Source organism: Kogia breviceps, chromosome 3 (assembly GCF_026419965.1).
Source record: "Kogia breviceps isolate mKogBre1 chromosome 3, mKogBre1 haplotype 1, whole genome shotgun sequence".
Lineage (NCBI taxonomy): Eukaryota > Metazoa > Chordata > Mammalia > Artiodactyla > Physeteridae > Kogia > Kogia breviceps.
In genome coordinates this window covers 152,504,802-152,514,535 of record NC_081312.1, presented here as the reverse complement: position 1 = coordinate 152,514,535, position 9,734 = coordinate 152,504,802, and the positions used below count along the sequence as shown (strand labels likewise).

The 9,734-nt window shown below is 41.8% G+C and overlaps 1 long non-coding RNA gene across 1 annotated transcript; it reads right to left on the bottom strand.

Moving 5' to 3' along the window:
* Nucleotides 1-898: 898 nt before the first annotated feature.
* On the bottom strand, nucleotides 899-7,957 carry LOC131752726 (uncharacterized). The gene is made up of 3 exons (XR_010839845.1): nucleotides 7,756-7,957; nucleotides 5,908-5,988; nucleotides 899-2,663 (listed from the first exon to the last, which is right to left on the bottom strand). It is a non-coding gene; the product is annotated as an uncharacterized lncRNA (long non-coding RNA).
* Nucleotides 7,958-9,734: the final 1,777 nt, after the last annotated feature.

Genomic DNA, 9,734 nt, shown 5'->3' with positions numbered 1-9,734 from the left:
GGACACCCCTTTATCATGGCATCTGCATCACTTTATTGAGTCTATCTGTTTTCATGTCCATCTTCCCTACTAGAGTATAAGTGCCAGGAGCCTGCCTCACCAACACCTAGCACTGGGACTGTCACACACGAGGCAGTGGAGAAGCACTGTGAACATATGAATGAAGGAGTTAGACTTGCTGATTTTTAAGTTCTCCTTCAACTCCAAACCTATATGATTTGAGGTTCCAAAAACTGCGACATAATCTCAGAGCTTTCTCCCAGCAGATGGTCAGAACAGTTGACACACCAATTCAAACATTTGGCAAATATAAAGGTAAACATTTAAGAAAGTGAGCCAGAATGAAGGTGAATCCTCCAAAAGGAGCAGGAACATTGGCAAAACAGTGCATCCATGTAGTCACAGACACCCTCTTTGCATCTGATGGTGGGTTCCATATGGTCCCCTCAAGGCATATGACACATACGCCTTGAGAGCTTCTCAGAAGTGTGGTTGACAACCTCCCTATGACTAAACCCCCACTACTAGAAAGGAGCTGAAAGCACATTATTTCTCTGCAGAAAAAATTATTTTTTTTCTTCAGCATGTTGTTTTAGTTTGCTCATTTTTGTAAACTAAACACCAAGTTTAGTTATTTATTTACTGTTTTGTTTCTGTTCAGATAAAATTCTAGGAAAAAACCCTAATCTAAAGACGCTTAGGATTTGTGACATTTTTTCACTCCACAGCATTTATCAATATCCAATATATTTCTAGGCTCAGTGTTGGGGGGAGTGGAGAGATTTCAAAAAATGTGGAACACTTAAGATCTAATTGAAGAGTCAAGCAGAAGATAGTTATGATGTAGCATATGCATAATATAAAATTGTGCATGGTAACCTAATGGAGTGCAGGAAAAAGTAATTCAGACTGGATACCTAAGTACAGAGAGGCTTCAGATTGAGGAAGGTATCAGCTCAAAGTGAAATTAACCAGGAGAAATTTACTGAAGGAGGTGAATCTCCAATAACACATATCCACACACAAAATATATGGATTGCCAGCAGTAGGACCTGTGCGTAATCTGGATTTTGGGGTATAGAGGATGGAGACTGGCCATTCTTCTGTTGAATGCTCTTCAGAGAAAGACTCGACTCGGAAGATGCTGCATTTCCCTTCAGGCCACCTCGCAGGGCTCTTTACTACTACTCTCTCCCAAGTCCCCTCAGGGACCCCCTGTGTAATATCTTCCGTGTCATATTTGGACTATGAGTTGAGATCCCAGCTCACTTGGGGAAATGCATGTCTCTCTTCGGGTTTCTGCATATTCCAGTTAGACGCTTTTGAGGATTGATTGACTCTCTTTTCCCCATGGCAGGTAGGAGTCAGGCCCCCTCCCACAGGTTGTTGAGATCTCTACAGAAGTCTTCAGCACTTTCAGGTGCGAAGGGTATTGCCTTTAGCTGCAGGCCAACCCAGGTGATTTTAGCCAAGATAGAGGTTCAGTTTCCTAACTTCTAAAATGAGATTATAATGATTATTTGTACCACCACAACATAAGAATTAACAAATGTTAGTTCCCCCCTCCCGTTCCTCACTGTTTTCAAGACCAAAGTAGAACGCTCTTGATTTGGCTGTTTTGAATAGTAGAGAGAGGTTCTGATGCAAACATTTCACAATAGTCCTGTGAAAACAGCCATGTCAAAATGTGGACATTACTACTATTACTATTTATTGAGCATTACTACATGCCAAGCACTGGGCAATGCTTCATATTACGTCATTTTTTCCTCACAATAACACACCTAGGTAGATATTATCTCTTTTTAAAACAAACCTTAGAGATGACAGGTAATTTATCCAAGGTTACACAAGCAAGCAGGAGAAATGAGATTTGAACTGACTCTCTCCTTTCTATAGAAGGGACCCCAAAGAACCTGAAGAACAACATATTTGAGCTGGAGTTTTGAGAAAAACCTGTATGACAGGCTAGTCAAGATTACCCTCTGTGGTGAGAGAGTAGAATGCAAATGTTCTGTGGCATTGATTGAAGCAAGATCCATTTGCTTTCATATTAGACACTGCTGGAACCAGAACTTGGAGTCTGTCAGGGTTGAAGTGACAGCTGAGACTCAGCTCACAGTTACTTTTACTTTGGCTTATTCCTGAAGCAGAGAAACAGTGCAAGCAATATAAATGAGGCAGCAGGTTCCCTGATGCCTTCCTCTTTTGTATCCAGTGGAGGTGTACCCGAAGTCTGGTGTATCTTGAGAGCCCACAGAAAGTGAGATGTCCACAGGTCCAAAGCATAAAAAACTATGGGTGTAGTGCTTAGCACCCAGAAACAACCGTGCCTCCATCTAAAGCAATCATTCTGCTACTCAAGAGAGGGCGACATCATCATAGGCCTTGAAATTCCTGTTGTGTGTGCCAGAATTTGGAGCAGTCTCCCTTTCCCTACACCTATACTGCAAGGCCTAATAATTTTCCATTTATGTCCCCTTGGGTACTTTCCATAGGCAGGCCTGGCTATGGCCTACTACAGACACACAGCACAAAATTATATTCTGTTGTAAAAATTGAAGAATGCAATTTGTATCCTTACCCAGAGGGCCACCTTGCTTTCAAGTAGAGGTGTAAGAGTTCATGGATGGTTATGGCCAAACTTTTGTTCGGAAAAGAAGCTGAAATAGAGACAGAAAACAGATAAGTGATTGCCTGAGGTTTGGAGTGGGAAAGGGATTGACAACAAATGAGCATGAAGGATAATTTGGGGGTTATGGAAATACTGTAAAATTGGATTGTGGTGATGGTTGCTCTATAAATTTGCTAAAAATCATGAATTGCACACTCAAAATAGTTGAATTTTATGGTATGTAAATTATGTGAGAGAGGGAGGAAAAAAAAAAAAAGCAGCTCTGAACCTGCTTGAATATATGGCTAGAACTTCCATGAAGCCCCAGGGTAACTGGCCATGGAGAACAGATGAGAAGATTTTGGCCTAGATAATGTTAAAGGAGTAGTTAATAATTAAAATCTCTGTGTCCAAACATCTAACTTTGAGTATCTGCTTTCCTGATGTACCCCTTGGAAAGGTGACCATCGTAATATTTATAATGGCTGTGCAGAAACATCTGGTTCTCTCTCACCCTCATATCTGTTCTCTTTTTCTTCCACAGTAGAGAGAGGGTTTTGAGGCACTGGTCCAGAGCGGGACTGACTTTAGCAGAGTCAAAGTTTAATAGCAAGAGCCGTCATTTTTTTGCTTCCAGGAATTCCTTAAAATCTATTTGAATTTTAAAATAAATTCCCCATAGTAAGTTGTTGCATTTAAAATGTCAGGTTAAGGCTGGCTAGCCACCCAGCCACTGGCTAGGGGCTCTCAGTGCCAGAATTAGTAAAATTTATTTGAAAATGGTGTCAAAGTAAGAAAATGGTACCTTTAGTGGCTCTGCCTTCCCAACAGCCTCTATCCATTTCTCTGTGTGTGTGTGTGTGTGTGTGTGTGTGTGTGTGTCTGCCACTTTCTCTCCACCACCACCACTCCCTCCCTTTCCCTCCTGCCTTTGACCACCACTTCTTCCCTCACCTGGTTCAGAATTCTTAAGAGAGAAGGGACAGGAGTCACCAGCTTTAGAAACAAGAACTGTGCCCTAGTGCCCTGTGGGGCATTGGAACAGTAGGAAGGAGCAGGTAAGCTTCCTTTACCCTCCCAGAATGATTTTAATTACCTGCAGCTGTGGCATGATCCGGCACCCAGGCCTCAACTGAAAAATCCAGAAATCAGAGTTGCTCATTATCAAGGATTGGCTATGCTAACCAAGCTTATTTAACTAAGCTACCATACTGGTTTCTCATTAAATCAGATACCATTTATTCATTTACAATGAGAAATACACCTTCCCTTTGAATTGGCTACTTCCTTCCCATCAGTGATTCAGGGTGCCCCTTTCCTGGTGTCTGGGTATCCGGGTGCTACTTGGGGCCAGGGACTATGGCTCTCCGCCCTTGCATCCCTGGAACACAGTTGGTGCTTGATAAATATTTGCCAAACTGAATTGAATTTTGCCAGGGATAAGATGTGTGTATCTTCAGCCATTTTTAGTCAAACAAAACCTAAAGATATTTTTACCCCACATATTAGCTTAGTCAAATGCTGTTTCTGAGCCACAGGATCCATGCAAACACTGCATGGCAAGATTTATGAAGTAGCCATTTGTTCGATTTTTTTTTTTTTTTTTTGCCCACAGAGCTGACTTCATCACAAAGAAAATTCATCTCAGGGGATTTACCTAGCAAGATATCACTCTACTTCATTTTGTGTTTCCTCTTTTCCTTTACATTTGAATGCTATAAAAGATCCCACTGTGCCACCGGTAATAATAGCACACACAACTATAGACTGTCCACTGTGTGTCCCTGAAATAGATTCTTCAGTAGAAAGAATGACAGTGCTGTCATTTACCAAGTTCTATGGGAAGCAAGCATCAGAGCTGAAGACATAAAAAGACTTATGAGTCGGTGGAGTCCAATTTAGCCTTGTTGGTAGTGTGAGGCAAATTATTAGGTCCATTTTCAGGGATTATATTGTTAGGGAAAGAAGAGTCCCGTCCATTTGTCAGAACCCTGGTACTATGGTCCTTGGGGAGAGGGACCTCTTCTCAGGCCCCCAAACAGGCTTCCCCTTCTCTTGGGCCCTCTCAAATCTTCTGCTGATGTAGATTCTCCTAAAGGTTCCCAGACCCTCCTGACAGCCCTGTTTTCCCCTTTCCTCAGGCAGGAAGAGTTTCTGGTTTGAGATTGAGGAGGTCTTGCTCAAAACTCTTGGCTGCCACGACATTACTCTCTCTGAGGTCAGTGTGCCCAGCACTCAACCCTTGTCCTCTTCTCATTCTCCATGCTTTTTATGTGAATTGTATTTATTCCTATGACTTCCACTGCCACTTATGTGCTGGAGCCTTTGACCCTCAGTTATGGTATATGGCCCTGACTGTGTTTAGGCATCAGTGTATTCTGTGCATGAGTCCTCTTGCATCCCCCATTGGACTTCCCAGATCAGGCTGCCTCTTCAGTTCAATTCAACAAATATTCATTGCATATGTTTGGCAGGGATCTTCTGTAGCTGTCGAGGGTACTGAGGTTCCATTCTATTTAAGTGAAAATTTCCTCTATTTAATTTGCAGTGTTCTTTATTTTTTTATTTTTATTTATTTATTTTTTTTGCAGTATGCGGGCCTCTCACTTCTGTGGCCCCTCCTGCCGTGGAGCACAGGCTCCCGGCACACAGGCGCAGCGGCCATGGCTCACGGGCCTAGCCGCTCCGCAGCATGTGGGATCCTCCCGGACCGGGGCACAAACCTGTGTCCCCTGCATCGGCAGGCGGACTCCCAACCACTGCGCCACCAGGGAAGCCCTGCAGTGTTCTTTTTTTAAAATTATTTTTAAAATTTCATTTCTTTTTTGGCTGTGTTGGGTCTTTACTGCTGATCACGGGCTTTCTCTAGTTGCAGAAAGTGGGGGCTACTCTGTTGCAGAGTGCATGCTTCTCATTGCGGTGGCTTCTCTTGTTGCAGAGCACGGGCTCTAGGCGCGCAGGCTTCAGTAGTTGTGGCTCGCGGGCTCCAGAGCACAAGCTCAGTAGTTGTGGCGCATGGGCTTAGTTGCTCTGCAGCATGTGGGATCTTCCCGGACCAGGGATTGAACACATGTTGCCTGCATTGGCAGGCAGATTCTTAACCACTGCGCCACCAGGGAAGTCCTGGTGTTCTTTATTTTTACTATCCAGTAATTGTAGGAATCCCTGAAGTCTGAACTATCAGCTACTGTTCTTCTCCTCTCCCTGCATCCTCCCTAAGATTATTCATTAGTACAGTATCAATTGCATAGAGATAATTTTCAAATATGCATATCTGATTCCAAATATCTTACCTGTCTCATTTAGTGCATGCACTTAGATGTCCTTTTGTTTCCTTAAAACAAACATCTGTTGTGGCTTTGGTTCCTGGATATCTAAAATGCAAAAGTGAATGGAAAGATAATTTAGTTAAGTTACGGTGTATCAATGCAATGCAGCTTCAAGCAGCTATTAAAAAAAATGCTTACAGGGCTTCCCTGGTGGCACAGTGGTTGAGAGTCCACCTGCCGATACAGGGGACGCGAGTTCGTGCCCTGGTCCGGGAAGATCCCACATGCCACGGAGCGGCTAGGCCCGTGAGCCATGGCTGCTGAGCCTGAGCGTCCGGAGCCTGTGCTCCGCAAAGGGAGAGGCCGCGGCAGTGAGAGGCTGGCGTACCGCAAAAAAAAAAAAAAAATGCTTACAAATAACTGGATAATTTCTGCTTCTTTATGCACTTTCTAAATTCCCCCAATGAGAATCCCTTTCTTTTCCTACAGGAAAGAAGTAAGAGAGGAAACAAATGAGATGATCAATTATGTCTTACAGGGGAAGGTGGAAGAGGGACAGCAATTTGCTGTCACCTTTGCAGCCACACCTAGCTAATCCCCAAAGATTTCTCAGAACCCTTGAGTTTGATTCTGTCCTTTCCCTTCCAAGTGCCTGGCTGTGAAAAATAGCTGAGATGATCATCAGCCTTGAACCTCAACCCTTAGTTTGCCTTTCCCCACTTCTGAAAACAAAGTACTTTTTAGACTGAGCTGCCTGAGAAAAGGACCATATTTTATTCATATCTGTAACCCTAAAGCACTTACCACAGTGTATGAAGCAGTTTGAAATAGTGGAATACTATACAGCTGTAGAAAGAAGGAGGGACATCTTTTTATTATGTTATAGGACAAAAAAAAAAGGCCAACTGCAAATCAGCATGTATAGAATACTGTCATTTGGGTAGAGAAGGGGGAAAGGAAGTTTCACTCTCTAGAAGGATGTATAAGAAACTGAATGCCTCTGAAAAGGCAACTGTGTGCTGAGGGAAGAAAGGTGGAAGGGAAACTTTTTGCTGCAAACCCTTTTGTACCTTTTGAATTTTAACCCTGTTGAATGTTTTAGTGAGAAAAATAAATAAATAAAATTTAAATGAAAAAATATGTTGAATTTATTTGAAATATCCAGAATAGGCAAATCTGCAGAGACTGAAAGCAGATTAGTGGCAGCCAGGGGCTAGGAGGAAGAGGGAAAGGGGAGTGACTGCTTAGTTGGGTATGGGCTTTCCTTTTGGAATAATAAAAAATACTCTGGAAGTGAATAGTGGTCCTGGTTGCACAACATTATGAATGTACAAAATGCCCCTGAACTTGAAATGGTTGAAATGGTGAATTTTATGTTATAGGAATTTTACCATAATTATATATATTTTTTTAAATGAGTGAATGAATGAATAAAATGCCTATTATATTTACAGATTTATATTAGATGGCCCCTCTGTGCAATGAGATATCTCTGCTTTGTGAAGTTTTTAATGGAAAATTCCAAACGTATACAAAAGTAGAACAGTGTAATGAACCCCACTTACCTACCACTCAACTTCAACAATTAGCAACTCATGGCAAATCTAACTCCATTTGTACTGAGCACTTGCCCTCTACACCTACTGGATTATTTTGAAGCAATTCGTAGATATTTCAGTATGCATCTCTAAAAGCTAATGATTTTTTAAAACTTACTTACAATGCATCATCAACCTAAAAAATTAAGTTATTTCTTCATATCATCAAAGAGCAGTGTTCACATTTCCCAGATTGCCTCACAAATGTCCTCTTTAGAGCTGACTTTTTGCTTTGTTGTTTTAAAGAGACCAATCTCCTTTTCCCAGAACTGACCTGGTAAGTTCATTCTTAGCCATAATGAGATCTGGAAGAAGTTAGTTTCTTATCTGAAGATGACTGAAGTTGGACTAGATGCTACTAAAGTTCCATTCATAATCAAACATTTTCTAAAGAGTTTCTGACGAAGTCCTTTGCCTGCTGTGACCCACAGTGCTGTGTGGCAGTAGATGTCAGTCATGAAATGCCAGTGAGATGACTGAAATCCTAATTTGAGAGGCCCCAGTTTAGCACTGGAACTCACTGGCAAGAACCTTTTCATTCTCCCTCTTGGTTATTAGTATCTTAACAATTCCCATCTTTATTTACTAGAGTTCTGCATGACCCTCCTCCCTCTGGAGACTCCTTAGTAAATTTAACTTTTCTACATTGTCCAAACCAGGATCAGAGAGTCAGGGAGTGATGGGGTATTCTAGGGTATCATAGGTTACAGCTAACACTGTCTTAAAAGAAACTGTGAGGTTTGACTCTTTTTTTTCTTCTCCTCCACTTTCTTCTCTTTTTTTGTGTGTTTATAATGCATTGATTGACCTACATAAGTACATATTCTATATAACCTGTTTCTAGGTTGATTTGATTTTTAAAAAAATTTTTGTTGGAGTATGGTTGACTTACAATGTTGTATTAGTTTCAGGTGTACAGCAAAGTGAATCAGTTATACATATATCTACTCTTTTTTAGAATTTTTTCCGATATAGGCCACTACAGAGTATTGAGTAGAGTTTCCTGTGCTATATAGTAGTCCTTATTAGTTATCTATTTTATATATAGTGCTATGTATATGTCAATCGCAAGCTCCCGATTTATTCCTCCCTCCCCTTACCACTTGGTAACCCTAAGTTTGTTTTCTACGTCTGTAACTCTATTTCTGTTTTGTAGATAAGTGATAAGTGATTTGATTTTTTTAATTTTTTCATTTTAATTTAATTTAATTTAATAATTAAAAATTTTAAATTTTCCTTTCCCCCTACATTTTAGTGAACCCTCCCATTCATCCTGGGCCCATCACCCTGGCCTGTTCCTCCATATTGCCTCCCAGTTGCTCTGAGTTTTAACATAACATCTCTCTTCAGTTTATTCTTATCCGTTCATTCGCCCCTCAATTCTCCTGTACTCCTAATGCCACGTGTGCCATACCCTCTAAAGTGACCACTAGTTTACCTGCTGGAAAATGGAGCCAAGAAGTGAGTCGGAGGACCCACCCTCTTTAGGAGACACTGCCTCTATTGTTTAACAAAGCAGCTCAATGTGTACCTTTATCTAAGCCTCACCAATACCTTCAAAAGGAGGTACCGATATCACCCATTTTACAACTAGGGAAACTTGAGGCACAGAGAAGTTAGATAACATGTCTCAGGTTAGTAAGTGGGGGATCCCAGGTAAAACTCCAGACAGGCTGCTTACTTAATCTCTATGCTCTACCGCTTAACACTAGAAGTGATTTTTGTGGTTACACAGACCAATACCTCAAAGGGAGGAGAGATTCACCTGAGATCAAGCAAAGTAGCAACTGCTTATTTCTTTTTTTAAAATTAATTTATTTATTCTTTGGCTGTGTTGGGTCTTCACTGATGTGCGCGGGCTTCAGTTGCGGCGAGTGGGGGCTACTCTTCGTTGCAGTGCGTGGGCTTCTCATTGTGGTGGGTTCTCTTGTTGCGGAGCGTGAGCTGTAGGTGCACGGGCTTCAGCAGTTGTGGCGCACGGGCTCAGTAGTTTGTGGCTCGAGGGCTCTAGAGCGCAGGCTCAGTAGTTGTGGCACACAGGCTTAGTTGCTCCACGGCATGTGGGATCTTTCCGGACCAGGGCTCAAACCCATGTTCCCTACATTGGCAGAAGGATTCTTAACCACTGCACCACCAGGGAAGTCCCAACTGCTTATTTCTTATAGGTCAAGTTGGCTCTGGGTAACTGTATCCTTTATTATTTTTTCTTAAAAAATTATTTTTCTAAATTTTTACTTGGAGTATAGTTGTGTT